Source organism: Biomphalaria glabrata, chromosome 5 (assembly GCF_947242115.1).
Source record: "Biomphalaria glabrata chromosome 5, xgBioGlab47.1, whole genome shotgun sequence".
Classification (NCBI taxonomy): domain Eukaryota; kingdom Metazoa; phylum Mollusca; class Gastropoda; family Planorbidae; genus Biomphalaria; species Biomphalaria glabrata.
In genome coordinates this window covers 34695739-34718968 of record NC_074715.1, presented here as the reverse complement: position 1 = coordinate 34718968, position 23230 = coordinate 34695739, and the positions used below count along the sequence as shown (strand labels likewise).

The 23230-nt window shown below is 37.1% G+C and overlaps 1 protein-coding gene across 2 annotated transcripts in view; it reads left to right on the top strand.

The window, feature by feature from the left end:
* Positions 1-719: 719 nt before the first annotated feature.
* The window catches only part of LOC106061134 (prostaglandin E2 receptor EP4 subtype-like), an 85640-nt gene continuing 63129 nt past the window's right edge, over positions 720-23230 (top strand). The window contains exons 1-2 of one of the 2 annotated variants that reach the window (XM_056028893.1): positions 720-1005; positions 13450-13724. The gene's annotated coding sequence lies outside the window, so the exon portion shown is untranslated. The remainder of the gene's footprint in view (positions 1006-13449; positions 13725-23230) is intronic. The other variant, XM_013219209.2, reaches the window with a different exon arrangement.

Below are 23230 nucleotides of genomic sequence, written 5' to 3'. Positions count from 1 at the left end.
ATGTCAAACAATCAAACATATATCATTCTTCTTGGTTAACATTTGAAAGAATGGGCCAGATTTTTTCGAGAAATTCAAGTGTCTCTAATAAAAAAAAAAGAAGTTTTTAAATTTTGAACAGCTCCATCAACCACACTGCTGGGCTACTAGAGATCATCATCATGGTGGCACATTCCTAAATAACACGAGTATTGGCGTATCCGGTGTAGAAACTAAAGAAATGTAGATAAGCAAGTTTTTTCTTGTATGTTCTAGGATTAATTGTGTGCACTTTCTAACACTGCAGAATCTAATGTTCTCAGCTCTTCTGTTGGTAGGTTTGATTTAGTTGACAACACTGAAGTACAATTTAGAGCCCTTGACATTGTTTCATTTATCATGAACATTTCCAACCAGGAGATTTTCATCAATGTTCAATAGTATCCTGGTGTTTTCCCCTGTGTTGTTCAATAAGTTGCATCACTGTTTTAGAGTGAACGTCCAAAGCTTCATTCTGGTTGAAATCACTATCAACGGAGAGACAATTTCTGCTGTGCTACAGAGTGGAAAGACTAGCCTAGAGTTTTAGATCCACACTTCCTCTAGTTTCTACACCGGAGACACCAACACAAAAGTTATTTATAGTTTTCTCCCATGTATGAAAATCTCCTAGTGCCAGCCTCACTAAAATGGTGAATATCGCTGTCCCATTGAATATTTCAATGTGTACAACCCAAGCGTGACATTCTTAACCCCTTCTTTGTGTCCCGGAACTCGAATACCCTTCTAATGTAACAGGTCTTCTTAGTCAAGCGGGAAATGTGTGCATTATTCTACAATATTTAGCATCTAAGCTTCGTATTTAGTTTGCTGTTATTCTGCAGCTACAGGAAACCGATGCTTTTTTTTTTCTTTGTACATAGATCAGTATTTCACGTGGATTATCTGCAGTGGGTTGATATTTTATTTTCAGCATTTTCATTTTCATCAGATGATTGTGTAGTTAGGTCAACGATTCATTATAAGGTATGACAAATGTTTTAGTTTTCTTTACCAACTTTTATATTTATTTCATTGTGTGGAAATATGTGCCTGCTGGTTGCGCTGTATTACCGACTCTTCCGCCCACACATGCTCAGTAAGCAAGTCAAGTGGAACTCAGGCATAATAAGGTAGTAGTTTACTACGGTTGAGTGCGTTTTTTTAATCATTGCCCTCTAATGCGGTGGCGGCGTGAAAGTAGGTTACAGTTAGATGGGGTCATAAAGACTTGAGTTCCTTTAGACCTGTACTTGAGAGTTTCTATAGACTTGTACAAGTTGAAAGGTTCCTACAGACTTGTACATGCTGAAAGGCTCTTAAGGCTTGTACATGTTGAAACTTGAAAGGTTCCTATAGACTTGCCATGAAGTTTCCTACAGGCTTGTGGATGTTGGAATGTTCACACAGACGTGTACATGTTGAAAAGTTCCTAAAAACTTGAATTAAATTAGATGATTATTTAACATTAGTTAGTCCAGGCTCACACTGAACTATATCTTTTTAATAATCATTTCATTAAATACATATGAATATTAACATTAATATGTCTTTGTAACATGTGGTATCATGTCGTCAATAGATGTAACAATGCAATACTATAGACAACACTTTCAACACGCACATGTCTCTGTTGTAAGGTCGGAGAATGTGGTTGTTGTTAATTTGCAGCTCTTGGCTTCTGATATTGATGCTCAAAATATCGGAACTGCCTTTTTACCTGCCAGAGTGGACCACTTCCGGGCCGATTCTGACTTCTTGTTTCTGCACAAACTATTTTTGCAACCTTGTTTTGTTTTAGCTTTGTAACAATAGTTCTTGAAAGAAATAAAGGTGTCTCTATTCTTTAATCACTGAGTTAGCTTATAAAATCCAACAGGAAGTTATCTCGGGACGGCTTTAAAAGTGGAAACCACTTACATATTTATTCGACCTGTAAATAAGAAATGTTTGTCAGGTAGAATATTTCCCCTTTTCTTTTGTTCGACGAATGACATCTATTTCAAAGGTTGATAAATCTTTCATTCGGATCAATTAACCGTGAACAGATGTTGCTAATGGGAATTTTTTCTAAAAAAAAAAATAGAAAGAAAATAGAATAGGCTTATAGACCAACACTCTTCCAGACATCTTTTATTTGTAATTCTTTTTTTTTTTTTAATTTGACGTTGAACTTTTAAAAAAAATGTTAAAATACTGGTCTGGATTAGAAATACTGGTCTGGATTAGAAATACTGGTCTGGATTAGAAATACTGGTCTGGATTACGCAAAAAAGAAAAAAAGCTTCTTGCCATAAATTGTCAACTGATGTCGGTCTACTGACATGAATGTCTGTATGTTATCTCACTGGACTACCGACTGCTTACCACCCTACTCTGTTTGTATTGCATGTAAGAGTAAAAGAAAGATAAAAGGTAATCGTAGAAAGATGGCTTACCATTTCTTTTTTGGTTAATAGAACACAAACTTGATTTGATGAGATTTAATTTATAAAAAGTTGAAATGCCGTCAAGTTTAGAAAGGTGACAAGTTTGGAAAAGTGACAAGTTTGGAAAGGTGACAAGTTTGGAAAGGTGACAAGTTTGGAAAGGTGACAAGTTTGGAAAGGTGACAAGTTTGGAAAGGTGACAAGTTTAGAAAGGTGACAAGTTTGGAAGGGTGACAAGTTTGGAAAGGTGACAAGTTTGGAAAGGTGACAAGTTTAGAAAGGTGACAAGTTTGGAAGGGTGACAAGTTTGGAAAGGTGACAAGTTTGGAAAGGTGACAAGTTTAGAAAGGTGACAAGTTTGGAAAGGTGACAAGTTTAGAAAGGTGACAAGTTTGGAAAGGTGACAAGTTTAGAAAGGTGACAAGTTTGGAAAGGTGACAAGTTTGGAAAGGTGACAAGTTTAGAAAGGTGACAAGTTTGGAAAGGTGACAAGTTTAGAAAGGTGACAAGTTTGGAAAGGTGACAAGTTTGGAAAGGTGACAAGTTTAGAAAGGTGAAAAGTTTAGAAAGGTGACAAGTTTGGAAAGGTGACAAGTTTAGAAAGGTGACAAGTTTGGAAAGGTGACAAGTTTGGGAAGTTGTTCATTGGTCTCATTGTACAATTACGTATGGATAACTGCAATGAATTCCTTTTCTAATCTATCTAATTACACTTTATTATTTGTCTAACTGCAAGTTAATCCTGTTTATAAAAGGTAATCTTGGGTACAGGAACTTTGAATTGTTTTATCAGTTTGCCCAATTATTCATTGTACATAACAAAACACGAATCAATAAAAAAAATAATTAATTAACTAATTAAATGGTGGTAATGAACTAATTTAATTTCATATTTTAAAAAAGAAATAAATCTTACAATATTGAGATAGATGACTGTAAATAGGGGGTTCTTCCCCTAAGATACTCTTTGTATTTCGTGGTTTTCTGTTGAATAAATAAATCGACGTTCCAGTACATTTTGCTGGCCCCTTCTCATACAGACTGTAACAGAAAAAATTATATGTGAAAGATCACTTCAAAGACTTCTTGCGATATTGAAGGATTACAAGAAACCAATAAACACCACCTAGGATGAGCCGCCCCTGCTGATCACATTTCTGGACCATATAAATAGCCTTGCTGAGTAATGGCCTAACCTGGCCCTGTAAGAGTTGTAACGATGCTTTGAATAGAAATTGACACATACAATGATGACGTCATTGTGAACGTCACATGGCGGCCATTGTTTCATAACGGGCTTTCCTTCATTGTTACAGCCAAAAACTGAGAACAATAGCCACATTAATGACCTTGTCCACTTTAGAGAGACCAGCCCGTGTGACTACGACCGGCCTATTGTAGTTTCTCTATCGATGGTATCAAACTGAATCACCAGGAGTTCGCGCGCAGAACCGACCAGGAGTTAAATTTCAGTTGAGTGTGAGTGACTCTGTTTACATGTGTGAGTGACTGTGTTTACATGTGTGAGTGACTGTGTTTACATGTGTGAGTGACTGTGTTTACATGTGTGAGTGACTGTGTTTACATGTGAGAGTGTATCAGGCAGTGATGAAATATCTGTTCATCAAGCAAGACATAACACACGTCTAGTTTGTATAATCTGTTTTCATACTTAGTCAACACAATAATCATCTGACATTGACAGAATCAAACTGCAACACACATACTGATGTTTGAATAATAGTTGAACAGTGAACGTTATACAATGTCAGAGTAAGTGGCAATTTCAATGATCAGATTGAGTGACAGTGTCAGTAATCAGAGTGACAGTATCAGTTATCAGAGTTAATGACAGTGTAAGTAATCATTGTCAGAGATCATTGAATCAAACCCTCTGCGAGATTTTACATTGTTGGTTTCCTTATTATCGCGTGCGATTGTACTTCGAAACTAGATCAAAATGATGGCTAAAAAAGTCTGCATAGGGGATTTAGATATTCAGAAATGTGTTCATTCTTCGTCTATAAAGTCAGACAAGAGATGAAGTTTTTGGTCAGATACCTATATCTTTGTCTGTTGAGCTCACCACAAAACAGATAAGTTACTTGACAGTGTGAGCCCCATTAAAAATGTGGTATCTGTAAAGTGAACAATTTGTAGTGACCTTACACATTTCTTCATTCTAACATCTTGTCACAACATTGTTTGGTATGAACTAGTAGGGAATCAAGGAATACACTTAGTTATTGTGGTTCACGTGGAAGGTGAAATCTAGTTGGGAATTATGGGTTTAAACAAAACAACTCGTTTTGATCGTTGACCACATGGTCAAAAATCAGTAGTCACCTTGATCTTGGAAGTGAATGGACGCATAATGCATTTAGTGTAAAAAGTATTACTAGTTGTGTACTTGCTTTATTTTATTGGATATTAAAATTGATTTCTGTGAGATAAGACTTGTATTTCTTGATGGCTGGACTTGCAGTGTACTGTTATTTTATACGTAATAAATGTGATGTTTGCTACCAGTGAGTTAGGTTATGAATCTACATGTTTGTTGTTATAGTACTCAGTGGTAGACTTACGCGACAACAAATCAAGTGAAAAGTAGGTTAGTATACTCATTCGTCACACAACTGAAACTTTACTAAACGCCAGAAGAGGTGTTAAATAAATATAAAGATACATTTCGTGACACATCTAAATCAGATTTTTTTTTTCAGATAACAGATTCTACAAACTTTGCAATACAGACGTTCATTGAAAATTAATTACGTCCTACGCGGATCCTTGTGTTAATCTATTCTCGCATGTTAATTAGAGACTTAAAACTCTGATATATCACTGGTTTTCATGTCTGATTCAGGCAACCCGTTCCATGCTCTAAAGGCACTAGTAGGAGCATGATTAAATTAACACATGTACACTGGTAGGACGTAATAATCGTCTCATTGAAGTGGCGTCTGTAATTTATAGATCTGTTTGTGTACTATCTAGTAAAATTTCACATAAAAAAACTTTATTAGATCTGTGTATTAAAGACTTCAATTGGAACTGAAAGGAGCTAGCCAGCTTATCCTGTTAGTATGAACATCTGTTATTTTGGATATTTTGGTTTACGAGTAGAGTAAAAAATATTTCATGCAGTAAATACAGTAAATAGAATATAAGCCTGTGCCAGTATTCTGGACAAACATCAGCCATAAGTCCTATTCCCAACAATTAAAAACCGGGACATGCAACATTCAGTTACAAGGCGACGTTATTCATGCCAGGTCCCAGGGATTTATCGTGGACGAGAAGGCTTGATGAAATGACACTTTGGTAGCTGGTCAAACATACCCACGAGAGATCATTGACCTAGTATGGATTCCAGTGTGGAGTTTGAGGATTAAAACCAATGTATAAGGTCCGTTGACCGTGTGGTATACACTTTGTTTCCATGGAATAAAACATGTTCTAAGTTACAAGTACATTACGTTTTTTTATGACATTATTTGCACTGTTTCTTGTCATGGGAGACTAGACCATTTCATTAAAAAAATTCCACTATTCAAACATTGTCTGGAAAGTTTTCTACGAGGTAAGAAGTTGTTAAACCAGTCTACAATGAGTAGAAGTGATCTTATGACATCAAATGTGATACTTATTAAATGTTGTTAGATTATCACATAGCAAAAGTTAAAGCGATTGTCTCGTCAATCGACGTATCTTCATCTGTCACTTATTGGTTTTACTCTAAAAATATCAGGTGACCGAGCCTCGCTCGGATGAATAATTTGTTAAGGAAGGATATATACCCGAAGTCATTTTGAGAATATTTTTGTACCAGGTGGCCGAACCTCGCTCTGTTAAATAATTTCGGAAGGTTATATACCCGAAGTCATTTTGGGAATATTCTTGTAATTACGAAAATGAACGATCGGATAAAGACTACTAATCTGAAGAGTTGTTTTAGTGTTCTGTTAGTTCTAATTGTAGGGCTAATTGTACATGTCGATTAAATTTAAAGTCTTTTAAGTCCTCCTACAGTCTAGACAAACTACAGCTCACGTCCGTCTTATAGTTTTACAATCCATCTTTTGCGTAAAACTATTGTAGGCTTACTATTATTGGCTTGGAAGAAAGTCTTTGCAGTGTAACTTCTCTACGTTATAGGGTAAAACATGCACTTAGTGACAAAGTAAAATGGCGCATTTTTTCTTATTAGACTTAAATCATGGCATTAGTTTTCTAAAGAAACGTTTCCGTGGGGCACCTCTGTTACGCCAAACAATATGCTCGTTACCCATACGGGTTACGTGCCCTGCCCAGCCTGACTGTCGGACTATAGGAAGTTCATACCGGCTTTTGCCATCCATCCATCCTAGTGGTGCTATGGCCTGCTTTTACACATCCATCCATTCAGATCTCTCCTGGCCCTAACTCCAAGCTTTTTACCGAGGTTTATAGTTAAATCAAAAGAGGCTGCAGTGTACGCAAACTCGTTGACCGCTAGATGGATATCATGTTTAGTGTGAGCAAGTAAGGCGTAGAGAAGTTGTGTTATGACCATTTCCTTTGTTTTGGTACAGGAGAGGTAGACACTGAAGCATGAACACATGGTAATAATTCACCAGCAAAATAATAATAATAATAAGGCTTGTCTTAGAGTCCGAAAATTAATGAGGATTGCAGCTGTGACCTACATATCTTGCCACATCCAGGGCAAGCATAACCATTGTCCGCGATGCTCGATTAAGATTTTCTTTTAGCGTCTGCGTCTGTCCTCGGCAGCAAATTTTCTTTTGGTCTCAAATGTGTATCCGCGGCCTTTGTATAGAGGGAATTCTTTAAGTCCGACAGTTACGCTGGACAGAGCAGTATCCTGTATGGGAGACGAATCTCAGACGAACGCATGCCAAAGGCAGGATTTTTTGGTGAGCTAAAAAGTGGTCGACGTAACACCGAAACCCTTAAAAGACCAGCTTATGGCGCAAACTTGACTTAGCTGACATAGAAGAGAGCACATGGTTGCATGCAACCTCAGAACGAGACAGCTGGAGGTCACCAGCAAAATAAACAACAAAGTAAAAGGTATCTACACCGCTCTACACAATTAAAGTGTAAACAACTTATTTAGCACTTAAAACACAATAACTAATCATATATCGGCACATTTAATTTCATTACTTTTCTTTCATAGTTCTATAATAAATCAATCTACAGTAAGATGGTGCGCAAATGTTTAATTAGGTCTATTGATCCTTTAAAACTCGTTCTTGTTTGCAAAGAAATATTTTAGTATACTGCGGTAAGCCTAGTGACGTAAACAGCGTTTTTCCCGTTTACGTCATGGAAAATTTTCATTCATAAAACATTCTAGCCAAAATTAATTTTTCGATAATGAGGCATTTTCAAACTGATATAACGGTCGACCTCGAGTTTTCCCGATGTGGCCAATGAGTTGAGAATTTTTTTCTTACTAATATGCACATACCTTGAAATTTTAAAGAAAATCGTTAGAGCCGTTTTCGAAATAAAATTTATATATATATATAAATATAAATATATATACATACATACATACAAGAATTGCTCGCTTAAGAGTATAGGATAAACTAGTGTTGGACCTAATTATAGTATCTTGATCGTTTCTGGCCCCTTTCGTCCTTCAAACTTAGGCTGCGTTTCATTTGGTTGCTTTTTCTTTTAGTTTTCCTTCTGCTACTGTATGTTGAAAGAAAACCTTCCATGATCCAAGAATCTAAATTTGTTTTTTAAAATTCCTCTTATTAGCTTGCGAATTCTTCGTAGATAAAATCTTGACCTCTCGAAAACAGCTCTATCGATTTTCCTAGAAATGTAACAATGTATGTATATCGTTGGTAAAAAGAATGACTAGGTAAATAGCCAGACAGTCTAAACTCTGGTTTAACCGTTATGATGTTTCTCAAATAATATTTTTTAAAATAATATTTTGTTTGTAAAATGTTGTTTTAAATGTTTCGGATGTTCCTTCAGAGTTGAATTTTACCTCATAGTCCAAACCTCCCGCAGGACGACGGGGGATGGTAGCGGGCAGGGTTTGAACCCGGGACCATCGATAAATTCAAACGACAGTCCAGCGTGCAAACCACACGACCAGGAGCCATAATATAATATCTTTACAATTAAATTTGATCTGGAGTTAAAGACATTCTATATCTTGTACACACATACGTCTGAGGGTATTCCCGCGGACAATTCAAGAGTTCAATCACAGACCTATTGAAATAAATCAATAATGAACGGTCCATTTTGCGAACCGTCTTCTAAGTCTGGACCTATAGGCCTGTCATTGGAACTTTATATCTTTAGATACTTTGAGGACATTTATACATTTGCTTAATTAGGATTTTTTAGGTGTGTGGGGGGGAGATCGGGGCTGGGAAAAAGTTTCTTGTTTTTTTCTATCTTTCATTAGCTATTACGAGCTCTAACAAAAACTGATCAGCTGGAATCAGAAAATATTCTTTTTTTTTAATTGCCTGTTACTTTTTCAAATCTGACAATGCAGGATTAATGTGGCACACATTCTTAATGTCATCAATTAATCTTCTTAATTTCACATTCATGCACAAATGTTCAATACCGAACTAAGTTTTTTTTTTCTTGTCGTTCAAACTAGGTACAACCAGTTGGTCATGAAACTTGTTTCTTTTAGCGAGACTTTCTTGGCAGTTACTTCCGTCTAAGTGTTCAAACATCCACATTGTAATGGGCAGGAATTATTCATAACTACTTTCCTGACGGGAGACTGCTCGCATCAACAAGTTCCTGTATTTCGCAACTGGTGTAAAACTTTAAAACAATGGGCTTGAATTAGTTAGAAGTTAAAGTATATAAAGTAGATCTATGGCATTTCTAAGAACAAAACTACAGGAGATCATAAAACAAAAATTGTTGCTGGGTCGATGGAGAACAAAAGGGCTAATGTGGATGTGGGAGTATGTGTGTGTGTGTATGTTTGTTTGGGAAAAAGTAAGGTCAGTAGCCTCTGTGTATGTATACAAACACATACTCATATACACAAACATGCTCCTGTACACAAACATACTCCTGTACACAAACATACTCATATATCCTGCTAGTGTCCTGTTGTTCTGTGTTAACTAACCCTACTAACAGCTTTTGTTGTTACTGTTATAGCCACGGTTAATATTTGAAGTAGCCTGCTAAGTAAGAAATTCAAACCAACACACACCCACAGGCAGAACTAGACACTCACAGATATGTCTGGTTCTAGTTAAATGTTCAATAGACAAAAGTTGAAACTTTTAATGAATGTACATAATTAAAAGATATCATTTGGAACAACAAAGCTACTAGAATGCTTTGTATTTAGAACTTTTTATTTCAACAGACTTTGTTGTTCTCTTCTTACTTCAGATCTCAAGAAGTAGTCAATGAAGAAGTTTCATTAGCACTATGGATTCTTGGACATTGTTCTATTTCAACGTGTGAAGAAGAAAGGTTCATGTCATGAGAGGTTCTAAAGAAAATGTGTTTTTAAAGCTGAATTGAATTGTCTGATAAAGTAATGCATACAGGTTTCCACATCTCTTTGACTTGAACTTTTCTATTGAACTTTTGTGAAGGTTCCTTTGGACACTATATCTGTCAATGACACTATCATGTTAATAGTTTATTCTTATAACAAACAAAGTCCAACTCTCGGACATGACTGACGTGAACGACCAGCATATACTATTTCCTCACTTGTGTTCACACGCAGATAATGGAAAGTACGACAAGGAATGTATAATTATACTTTTTTTTGTATTATAATATTCTACTTGAGTGTAGAGTTACATTCCCCTCCCAAACATAAGACACTTTTGTCTCGTGTAGCTTGGCTATTTGCTCCACCGAGTTTATCTGTGACAGAGTGTCAGCGTGTAGACAGTGTGTCAGCGTGTAGACGGTGTGTCACATGTTTGGGATGCTCTTTCAGATTTGAAGATAATTACATTCTAGCCAAAAAACTCCTGCCGGATGATGGGGATGGCAGCGTGCAGGGTTCGAACCTGGGACCACCGAATGACAGTCTAGCGCGCATACCAATCAACCAGGCAACCAACCAACCATGCTCATACATCATTATATAAACTCTTAGTCCCTTCACTTAACCAATCAATAACACTAGCTGCCAATCAGCTTAGAAACTTCAATACGTTCATTTAGATATAGATTGAATACAAACTACGTGCATTGACACATAGATTCCCTAATTGATGACCAAATCACAGTTGTCTCCCTTAACGATGTAGACCTTAACTATGTCAACAATGCTCTTCCCCTGTTGGTTATCATGAACACAGTCATAGATCTTGCTACAATTAAAACCGTTTCAAGTATTATTATAAAAGTGGTTTGCCTCTCTTAGTTCATTTGTACAGGTTTGTGTAGGGTTAGAATCTAGGATGATGAGAAAGTGTTGGATTCCGATGTCCACGAGTTGTGAGAAAGTGTTGGATTCCGATGTCCACGAGTTGTGAGAAAGTGTTGGATTCCAATGTCCACGAGTTGTGAGAAAGTGTTGGATTCCGATGTCCACGAGTTGTGAGAAAGTGTTGGATTCCGATGTCCACGACTTGTGAGAAAGTGTTGGATTCCGATGTCCACGAGTTGTGAGAAAGTGTTGGATTCCAATGTCCACGAGTTGTGAGAAAGTGTTGGATTCCGATGTCCACGAGTTGTGAGAAAGTGTTGGATTCCGATGTCCAAGAGTTGTGAGAAAGTGTTGGGTTCCGATGACCACGACTTGTGAGAAAGTGTTGGATTCCGATGTCCAAGAGTTGTGAGAAAGTGTTGGGTTCCGATGTCCAAGAGTTGTGAGAAAGTGTTGGATTCCGATGTCCACGAGTTGTGAGAAAGTGTTGGATTCCGATGTCCACGAGTTGTGAGAAAGTGTTGGATTCCGATGTCCACGAGTTGTGAGAAAGTGTTGGATTCCGATGTCCACGAGCTGTGAGAAAGTGTTTGGTTCCGATGTCCACGAGTTGTGAGAAAGTGTTGGGTTCCGATGTCCACGAGTTGTGAGAAAGTGTTGGATTCCGATGTCCACGAGTTGTGAGAAAGTGTTGGATTCCAATGTCCACGACTTGTGAGAAAGTGTTTGGTTCCGATGTCCACGACTTGTGAGAAAGTGTTTGGTTCCGATGTCCACGAGTTGTGAGAAAGAAATGAACAAATGTTCGACAATGTATCGCTCTTCTTTGTTTATGTTTACGACTCAACAACAAAATCGCAATAATAGCCGCTGTCTAGTTGCCTGCTAATTAATTCACTACACACAAATGGACCAGATACTCGCCCAACTGGTCTGCAAGCATTGATGATTTATTACAACCAATGTCTGTTATTATCAGGTTTGATTTTTGTGCGTGAAACAAGCTCTTGTCTTCCAAACTCGTTGAACCTTCTGCAGTTTTTAATGGGGTGTTAACATTTTGTTTTTGGCTTGCTACAGTAAGCTCTTCCCCCCTACCCCCTTTTTGTTTCTCTCTCTAACACACACACACACACACACGAAACAATAGGTATTAGAAAAAAATCTTTAACTGTTAAAAATGAAACGCAAAAGTGATCGAGAGGCTAAGTACGCTTGAACTTGGCTTGTCTTGTTTACCTATGAAGGAGTCTCGAGGTTCGACACCCGACTCGAGCAGAGTTGTGTTTACTGAGCGCCTAAAGGCAGCACGGAAAAAACTTCTCCCAGATACCCCCTCCCCCTCACCGGTCCACAAATGAGATTGGACCAAAGCGCTCTGAGCATGCTATAAGCTTAAAAATAGCGCTATATAAAGGCAATAATTTTTTTTATTTTATTTTATAACACCAACAATAAAAGGCGTTTACACTAGATGCTGTGGTGTGCGGCACCACATTTCCACATTGTTCACATGGTCGTTTTCCCGATCCTAGGTCTTTCCTTCTTAAGATTTCAACTCAGTTAATGAATCTTTAACCATATATTTCCATTTAGCTTGTAGATTCTAGATCTTAAGAATTTAATTTTACTAGCACGCCTAAGTCTTAAGTCTTTAAAGTTTTATAGGTCATGTCTGTGAATAACACGAACAGCTAGAAATATAAAATGAAGTGATGCTCCCCCCTCTTGCATGTCTCCATGTCATAAATCTAATAATATTGTATGTGATGTATGTGTATGTGATGTATGTATATGTGATGTATGTGTATGTGATGTATGTGTATGTGTATGTGTATGTGATGTATGTGTATGTGTATGTGATGTATGTGTATGTGATGTATGTGTATGTGATGTATGTGTATGTGTATGTGATGTATGTGTATGTGTATGTGGTGTATGTGTATGTGATGTATGTGTATGTGATGTATGTGTATGTGTATGTGATGTATGTGTATGTGTATGTGGTGTATGTGTATGTGGTGTATGTGTATGTGATGTATGTGTATGTGATGTATGTGTATGTGATGTATGTGTATGTGTATGTGATGTATGTGTATGTGTATGTGATGTATGTGTATGTGTATGTGATGTATGTGTATGTGTATGTGATGTATGTTTATGTGTATGTGATGTATGTTTATGTGTATTTGAATGTGATGTATGTGTATGTGTATGTGGTGTATGTGTATGTGATGTATGTGTATGTGTATGTGATGTATGTGTATGTGCATGTCCATGTGATGTATGTGTATGTGTATGTGAATGTGATGTATGTGTATGTGTATGTGATGTATGTGTATGTGTATGTGTATGTGTATGTGATGTATGTGTATGTGTATGTGTATGTGTATGTGAATGTGATGTATGTGTATGTGATGTATTTGTATGTGATGTATGTGTATGTGTATGTGAATGTGATGTATGTGATGTATGTGTATGTGATGTATTTGTATGTGATGTATGTGTATGTGGTGTATGTGTATGTGTATGTGATGTATGTGTATGTGTATCAATGTTAAGTCAATTCTTTTCTTTCGTGTACGACAGATTCAGATAGAAAAACGAATCACAACTCAAAGACTATGTGAAAGTGAAACGCTTTATTGGGTGTTAGATCTTTGTATCACATAGAAATTCTGATCTATGTAATGTACAAAGGCACTGGATATCTCATGTTGCGGCTGACTCAATTGTCTGTGTTACAAGCTCTGGAGCAGTCAATGCTGAGTCCTCTACACAATCATTGCTGCAGGGATTAAATCTATTTTTTTGAATTGAAGAGATACAATCAGTACAAGAAAATGTTATCATCAACACTGCAGGTAAGAATTATTTTATTAGAGAAATTGTTTATTTTCTTACATGCTATTAATTAATTAAACACATGCTGCGTCTTTTGGCTTGCTTAAAAACATTTTTATTGATAACAACAAAAGCTATAAAGCAATAAAATCAATCTTGATCAGTCATTTAGTTTCCACTAGTTTCTAGTCTTCATCTATGCTTCTGTCTGTGTGTGTTTTCAGAATAGGGAAGGAAGGTAATTAGGCACAAATGTTAATCAATTCACTTCTTTCGCCGCATCTGTTTCGGTTCCCCCCCCCCCCCCCACTTCTTGTGTTGTTTCTCTTCAACATGTCACTGTGACCTCTAGACAGGGCCGTCTTTATGTCACTGCAACCTATGCGGCAGCAGTGGGCCCCGCACTTTCATAGGCCCTGCTCTAATTCTAATTGTACAGTAGTTACGCTGGGATGGTCAATTGTTGTCAAACTGAATTTCCATTTGATTGAACCAATAAAAATTATCTAATGTTATCTAATTCTATGTGTAAATTATTAAATTAAATCATTATAACATATAATAAAAGGGTTCCCAAGGTCTCCTGATTTTCCATGAGCTCATGGAAGTCTCCTGAAATTGCAAAATACACGAGCAAGTCCTGGAAATCTCCTGAAATCATTAAAATCTCATAAAAACTCATACAAATCTCTTGAAAAAATAGACAAATATGTCAATTTGGGGTGTCATTCAATTTGAAAAACGCCAAACCTACCCGCGAAAAAAGGCATTTTCAGTTTTCATTTAATAAAAATGTAGATCTAATAATAGGGCGAATTTTAACTAAAACCGCAATTTACAATACTTTATTTACTATAATAGTCACTGGCAAATAAATATAGATTTATATCTATCTCTAATTTATAACAAAATCAAAAGTGATATTTTTTAAAATCACATATTTAAATCTAGAGAAGCGATCTAAATCTAAAATTAGAATGAAAAGTCTAGATCTATTCTTTATAATCAAGAAGGTCAACAATTCACAAAGATAAAGAAATTAAACTATTAGGCAAGGCTCGTCAAGGTTGATTGTGATTTTATACATAGTAGAGAATGAACTAAATGCAAAGTCGAATTTTTTTTCTAATACAAAATCTAAATTTTCACTTATTATCCTTATCCCTTCCCAGACTGGGCCCCGCGAAATCCGTGCCACAATTGTTAGGGCTGCCTGCCTCTAGGTTTGTTTATGGGAGACAGTTTGATTCATATTTCTCATCCTTTGACACTGCTGAGATCTTTAGATTATTTGGTGATTGGTTCAACATCTTCAGTGTTTAGACTTTGACGATAAAATATCTGGATGCTACAATGACGTAATTAAAAGCAATGCCCGAGTGTTCTAGCTATGATACATCTTGTTATATCTATGGCAATGTGTATTTATAACTGTCACGTGAGGTACTCGTCAAGGTTACAAGAGAAGTGCAAACAGGAAATTTGTTTTCATAATTGTAGCTTTCATGTTTTATACTGAAAAATAAATTTCTGGGTAATAAGACTTTGAACATTGCGTCATCAGACTTTGAACATTGCGTCATCAGACTTTGAACATTGCGTCATCAGATTTAACTTCTGACAATAAACAGAGATATTCACCCTCAATTCCATTGGAATAATTATCGAAGTTAGCTGAAAAATTGCACATGCCTGGTGAGCGAGGAAGGCGCGGGTGCGGGCGGGAGGGGGCGGGAGGAGGATAAGAGAGTCGTCGTGCGTGCATGGTGTCCCACATGGTTGGGCGACTTAGAGAATTATATATACAGACAGAAGATTACTTGTTCTTCCCTTCTTTTTTTTTTCTGAGCCGCACTTTTTGTCACCGCGAAAGTTATTTGGGGTAACTCTAGTCCGACTTGCAGAAATAAAAAGTTATCTTTCCATGACTTTTTCATCGAGGGTTAGAGAGTCGGCGTGCTTGCGTGGTGTCCCGCATGGTTGGGCGACGTAGAGAATTATATATAGATGTCCAGAGTTATTGTAGGTAGCATGCATAGAGGTATTGTGTTTAGCATGTATAGATGTATTTTATTTAACATGTCTAGAGGTACTGTATTGAGCATGTCTAGAGGTATTGTGCTTAACATGTGTAGATGTATTGTGTTTAACATATAATGAGAGATTGTATTTTAACAAGAACTCTGCGAAAGATCTAAAGCTCAACACAAACGTATGTCTGCTATCTTGTTTTCCCTGTGTGACCAATGAGCTAGTAGTTTTGCTCCCTAAGACATACACAAACTGTCAAATTTCTAGGGAAATCGTTAGAGCCATTGACTAGATCGGTGTCTGCCACCCACACCCTTTAAGCTGAAAAGAGGAAACGTCGCTAGTCATTGTTGCATGACAATTGTTATCACGTTGAGGCTTTTAGATCGTTTTTTAGCTCCATTCACTTGTAAACGTTTTTGGGGGGAAATGAGGAAGGGGTGAACAAATACTGAGAACAATAAAAGCCACTGAGTACTTGATTGGGTTTTGTTCTTGTATTTGTCAAATATAATTCAGTGTTTAATTTATTGTTTATTACTTTATTTTAAGTTTTCTGTTCTGAAGTTTATCATTACTTAAACCACTAAATACAATTTCTTGTAATATATAATATAATTTGGACTTTTCATTTATTAAAAATGCATAGACTGGAAGTTAAAAAAAAAGGATGGTTGTAAATATTGTTTAAAAGCAGCAATATCAATTACAACACAATAACAATTATAAATTATTTACATATACTGACTATAGAAAACATAATAAAAATAGAGATAACAATGAATTAATATACTGATTATTCTGCATATGAATGATCCAGTTTTTGAAACAAAGTAAAGCCTACATTCTTATATGTTTGGCGTCATATTCATCTTTGTTGTCTCTAGTTTTACTAAGCACAATTCCTTGTCCTCTTCATCTATAGAACCAGGACCTTGTCTTTAGCCAATTTCCTAATGTAATATTCTAATGTGATGTGAAAAGTGAATCACGGACAGGGGTCACTCTACAACCAAAATAACTCCCTACCACAAATAGACAAAGAAATCAATAAATTGGCTGGGTTTAGAAATGTGTACATGTGTGCCTTTGTGTCTGTGTGTGTGTCTGATGGTGTCTTTGTGTGTGCCTTTGTGTCTGTGTGTGTGTCTGATGGTGTCTTTGTGTGTGCCTTTGTGTCTGTGTGTGTGTCTGATTGTGTCTTTGTGTGTGCCTTTGTGTCTGTGTGTGTGTCTGATGGTGTCTTTGTGTGTGCCTTTGTGTCTGTGTGTTTTGTGTGTTCCCTGGTCTCTGTTTACTTCTCTGACTTGGGTCACGTGCTTTTCTCATTTAATGCTAATACCAGAAAATCGAAACGGACTGAAAAGGAATCGCCAAGTTTGAACCCGAATTACTTAATAACTCGTCCCAGTTCACGCGGTCATTTTGGTCAAGCCATGGGCTCTATTCTTCCGCTCTACTGAGGTATCGAGATTTCACATTACTGCTTCGGTGAACGACCTGCAAAGATTCACTATCGAAGGTCCATTTGGCACTACCCGGCTCGGACATCGAATTCTTTCAATCTCAGTCTGACGGCAAACTAATGAGAAATGAGGGTCTCACAGGAGGGCTTTTGTTGATCTATGTCATCCCCACTCGTCGTCTGCCCACGCTTTCTGGGTGTCATTAAATACAACAAACCGAAACAGTGTATAATACATGTATACTTACACTACACTTTTTTTCCTTCTATTTTTTAATATACACTGCCGACCGATGAATCGTCAACTAGGCTTTAAGTTCTATGACTAATAACAGTAATAACTATAGCTGTTAAATTAGGAATGGGTAATTATAGAGCTATAGTTATTAAATTAGTAATAATTGGTAGTTATATAACTACATATATTAAACTAATAGAATTGGTAGATACATAACTACAAATATTAAATTAGTAAACATTGGATTGGTAGTTACATACCTACAGCTATTAAAATAGTAGGAATAGATAGTTCCATAACTACACATGCTAAAGTAGTATTGTCTATAAATTATTCAAATAATTCACATATAAAAAAAATAAAAAAATTGGTCCTTTAAAAAAAAATGCTTACAATGCATTTTGTCCATTGCACAATTTCAAAACACTAAACAAAATAGAGTCTGTGTGGGTGTTACAAATCAGGCCGGGCATTACTATAAACTCCGAGCCTCTTGTAAGCTAGGCATAATGTTTTTGGCTCATTGCAAAGTAACTATAAGAGATGATCCTCTAAAGCCGTATATTCGGGTTGAGTTTCTCTCATTATTTCATTATACCGAAAAACGTATTAGACGTGTTGGGTTTTATTTCATTCTACAAAAAAAAACAACAACGTATTAGACTAGTGTTAGGTTTTATTTCAAAGTTTGAATATGATCTTATAGAAAAAGTAAGAGAACATTCTACAACCAAACATCTCTGTCATTTAAAGTGGCCCGTTCAGTGGCGGTCTCAGCAGTCACCGGCCCACCCTGGTATTTGCCCAAATGTCCTCACAAAACAGTCCACCTCTCATACTTTGTCACATACGATTGGAACGTAAGTCTCTAAATAAAGATCTGTCGTTGAATGTATCCAGTCCACTTTGTGTTTTGTACATGAACTTTTCTTTAAATAATTGTTCACCTCGAACACGAGTATCCCAACACTCATTTAGAAATAAGCTTTTCAGAGTTTGATCTCGCCAAGGGCTAACAAAAGAAACTTTACTATAGAGGTCACTACGTGATTCTAAGACAGCTGAGCCATAGATTTATCATTATAGAGTCTATCTTACTGTCCATAGCTAGGAGAGGTCACTTATCAATGGCTTTACAGATGTTCACCTAAGTCTAACAAATGGATCTCCATCAGAGCGGCCGCTTTGGAGAGGGATCATCCATTTATGACGTCCGCACATATAGTCTTACAATTGAATGGATGAATGGAGAGAGAGAGAGAGAGAGAGAGAGAGAGAATAAATAGCTAAGAAAGATTAAAATTATTATTTGAATTGCAGACACCATGTGTAGTACTTTCTTGTGGTAAGATGTAAATGTTGTGTCATTTTTCTATATGTAGTTTATAGATCTAAAAAAATTGAGTTAAAGGGATTATAAAGAAGACGGCCGCAGGGTAAATCCATTGTTGTTTTTGTGCTGACTTTCCATCCAAATAATAAATATTGAAAAACGTTTTCGCCACTCCTTTATCGTGTTCTGGGGTGCACGTGCAGCTGCTATCTGTGACCTACTGAAAACGTGACCTGTTGTTTATAAAATTAAGAATGAATGTAACAAACTTAACAAATTTAATGACATGACCAATCCAAACATTAAGACACAATAACATTTACTATAAGCATTTTTTTAAAAGTATTTTTCAAAATAATTTTCTTGCTTTTTTGTCGCATATTTATTTGTGACTACGACTGACCCTCAGGGGCCGCCTACGACTTTGTGTGCAATAAAATCGCCCTTAAATTTAACATAATATTATTATTCAGCTCTACCTCGGAAGGATAATTTTTCAGAGCTTTTCACCAGTGTACGCATGTGATCAAATTAATATATTCATTGGTGCCTTCTAGATACGATATCCCAGAGTTCCCAGAAGACCGTGATGACTGCTCGAGACAGAAGGCACTCACAACGTTTCAAGTCTGGCCCTGTCGATACGTCGCCCAACACATGTAGGAACAGAATGTCATTATTGGCAGGACAAAGTATCTGGTGTTAAGATGGTACACTAGTGTCTGAGCGCTGCTAGGACGGATCTCGAAGCTTAGTGCTCTAGAAATTGCTATTTTATACTCGAGCGTTCCTGTCTAGCTATCTCTAATGAGGTTTCTACAATGACTGTGTGATGCATGCCATTTATAAGCTGTTCCTGTCTAGCTATGTCTAATGAGGTTTCTTCAGTGACTGTGTGATGCATGCCATTTATAAGCTGTTCCTGTCTAGCTATCTCTAATGAGGTTTCTATAATGACTGTGTGATGCATGCCATTTATAAGCTGTTCCTGTCTAGCTATGTCTAATGAGGTTTCTACAGTGACATATATGTGTGATGCATGCCATTTATAAGCTGTTCCTGTCTAGCTATGTCTAATGAAGTTTCTACAGTGACATATATGTGTGATGCATGCCATTTATAAGCTGTTCCTGTCTAGCTATGTCTAATGAGGTTTCTACAGTGACTGTGTGATGCATGCCATTTATAAGCTGTTCCTGTCTAGCTATCTCTAATGAGGTTTCTACAATGACTGTGTGATGCATGCCATTTATAAGCTGTTCCTGTCTAGCTATGTCTAATGAGGTTTCTACAGTGACATATATGTGTGATGCATGCCATTTATAAGCTGTTCCTGTCTAGCTATGTCTAATGAGGTTTCTACAGTGACATACATGTGTGATGCATGCCATTTATAAGCTGTTCCTGTCTAGCTATGTCTAATGAGGTTTCTACAGTGACATATATGTGTGATGCATGCCATTTATAAGCTGTTCCTGTCTAGCTATCTCTAATGAGGTTTCTACAGTGACTGTGTGATGCATGCCATTTATAAGCTGTTCCTGTCTAGCTATCTCTAATGAGGTTTCTACAATGACTGTGTGATGCATGCCATTTATAAGCTGTTCCTGTCTAGCTATGTCTAATGAGGTTTCTACAGTGACATATATGTGTGATGCATGCCATTTATAAGCTGTTCCTGTCTAGCTATGTCTAATGAGGTTTCTACAGTGACATATATGTGTGATGCATGCCATTTATAAGCTGTTCCTGTCTAGCTATGTCTAATGAAGTTTCTACAGTGACATATATGTGTGATGCATGCCATTTATAAGCTGTTCCTGTCTAGCTATGTCTAATGAGGTTTCTACAGTGACTGTGTGATGCATGCCATTTATAAGCTGTTCCTGTCTAGCTATCTCTAATGAAGTTTCTACAGTGACATATATGTGTGATGCATGCCATTTATAAGCTGTTCCTGTCTAGTGTTAGACACCTTATTTATATAGGTTAGTTATTTTAGTTATTTAGCGACGCACCATAGTAGACGCATATTGAACGGGACTAGTGACGTTTGGGATATGTTGGGTTAGAGACCGGAAAATCAGTTAGCGATAGAACAATCCAGGGTAACGACGTGTTTAGTGACAGAGACTTCTACTGTGGCCTTTTATCAGAATAAACCGATGTACAAGTGTTCATCAGTGTTGACTACATCTCTTCACTAGTTACAATCGATGTGCCAGTTCTTGTTTGTATTGTTGTGCAACTACACGTAATACACCCGGACAATTACACCCAAACGATTGCAGAGTAATTGGTTGACTTCAAGACAGCCTGAACTAGCAACATCACAGTGGCGACCCCGAACCTCGAAGCCGGACCCCTGTTGAAGCCGAACATCGAACCGAACCTCGAAGCCGGACCCCTGATGAAGCTGAACATCGAACCGGACTTCGAAGCAGAACGTTTACTCAGGTGAGGGTCGTGCACTCGAAGATATAAGATTTCATCGGAGTACGGCTGAACACAGCAGTATCGCAGAGTGACTTTGTTCTAGATCTACATACAGTCATCGCCTGTTTGATCGCACGTTCAACGAGCCGTTAACTCAGGGTGACCTTCGTCAGGACCGTAATCATCGCAACGCCTGATCTTCATATGCTGAATCGACCTACAACCAGAGAAACCGTTCATTCATAACGGGTGAGAGATCGTTAGTGAACCTGTTGGACATATTTTTTCTTCGTCGTAGGAGCCACGTCGAGTATCAAGTTTTACCTCGTCAGTTTCGAGAAGGACAGTTTGCCCGCTGTCAGAAGTATTGTGAGTACTACAAGTTTGGTAGCTAACTAAATCGAAATCGCTCTGTCGTCTTACCCTTGGAGAGATTCTTGTGGAGCAGTTTGCTCATTGAACCGGTTGCTTGCCACGTTTATAACGGTCACTGTGTTTAACCTTTGGAAGGTTAGTGAAGTAATCTTTATCAGTACTGAACATTGATATATTTAGTATTCGTCGGTCTAGACCATATCTAGACGTGCTGATATTGTTGTGGAAATAGCTACATCCACTTAATTTGGTTGAAAACCGTTAATCGTCTAACGGAACGTCGTCGGAGGTGACCTTGGTCTCACCTAGTCTACATTGGACAGTTTGGTTTATTGAAGCAGAGTACAACAGCAAACTTCGTCGTACTACCAGAGTAGCAGCAGAAGCAGTGAACTATTTTAGAGAACCGTTATTCGTCAGCCCAGATCAAGTCATCGTCGAGAAAGTCGTTATTCGTCAGCCCAGATCAAGTCATCGTCAAGAAAGCCGTTATTCGTCAGCCCAGATCAAGTCATCGTCAAGAAATTCGTTATTCGTCAGTCGTCCAGATCAAGTTGCCGTCAAGAGACTGTTATTTGTCAGTAGTCGTCTACACAAGTCAAGTCATCGCCAGAAGAACCGTTAACCTATTCGTCAGTAACTGTGTACACAAAGTCGTCGGAACTACACATACGGTCATCAACAGTCGTCGAAGAAACTAGAACATTTTGCTGTGGCATATCAGGACATCTGTGGCATTACGTGGGATACTGGTAGCACCGGAGAGCAGAGTCAGAACTGGAAGAGAGGCAGTGGAATTTGTTGTGATCTAGCATATTCGGGAGTCCGAACAAAGGGATCTTTCTTATCAAAAGCTAAGTGCCATTTTTCTTATTAGTATATGTTTAGATTGCCCTTAGAAATAGATTTTGTCTAAATTTGGTACGTTAGCCTGAGTAAAATCAGGTGGTGCGCCTTAAAACCCGTCGGGGTAGAAGACGTAATTTAGATGAAAAGCTATATTATACGTTTAGGATTGTAATTTGTTTTGTTTGTATAAACGTCATATCCGTTGTTGCCTGGTTACTTCGTGACGTTATCATTGTGTGCCATATTGTCACATCCCAACCCATAGCGATAGTCTCATTTTAATTATTTCATTTGTTTATATTATTTTAAATTATTTATTTTTATTAATTTAATTAGATCTGTATTTTTTTTTCACTTAATGATAGAAAGTGCGGGTAGGATTCTTTTACTGTGAATCAGACTAAAATAATTTTAGTTTGAGCGGTTAAAATCAAATATGATTTTGCCATGAGAATAATGCCGAAACTGGCTATGTAGTCAAACACTGTCGTCTGGCTAAATTTAGATCTACAAATTGTTGTACATCTCTTTGGTACAATTTAATCATCTAGACTCTAATTTGAAATATTATTAATTGAAAAATGAATGAAGGTAGTACATTCTAGATATATGTATCTTGTTGAAGATATATTTGACATTGTATACACATATTTGTTTCGTATGGTTAAATAGAACCATAATCTAATCTAGATCTGGACTCTAGACAGTCTTTGAATTTACTCTAAACACTTCACTGTGACTTCAGTCATACCAGATTTTAAAATTGATCATAGTTATTCATACTAGATCTAAAAGTCAT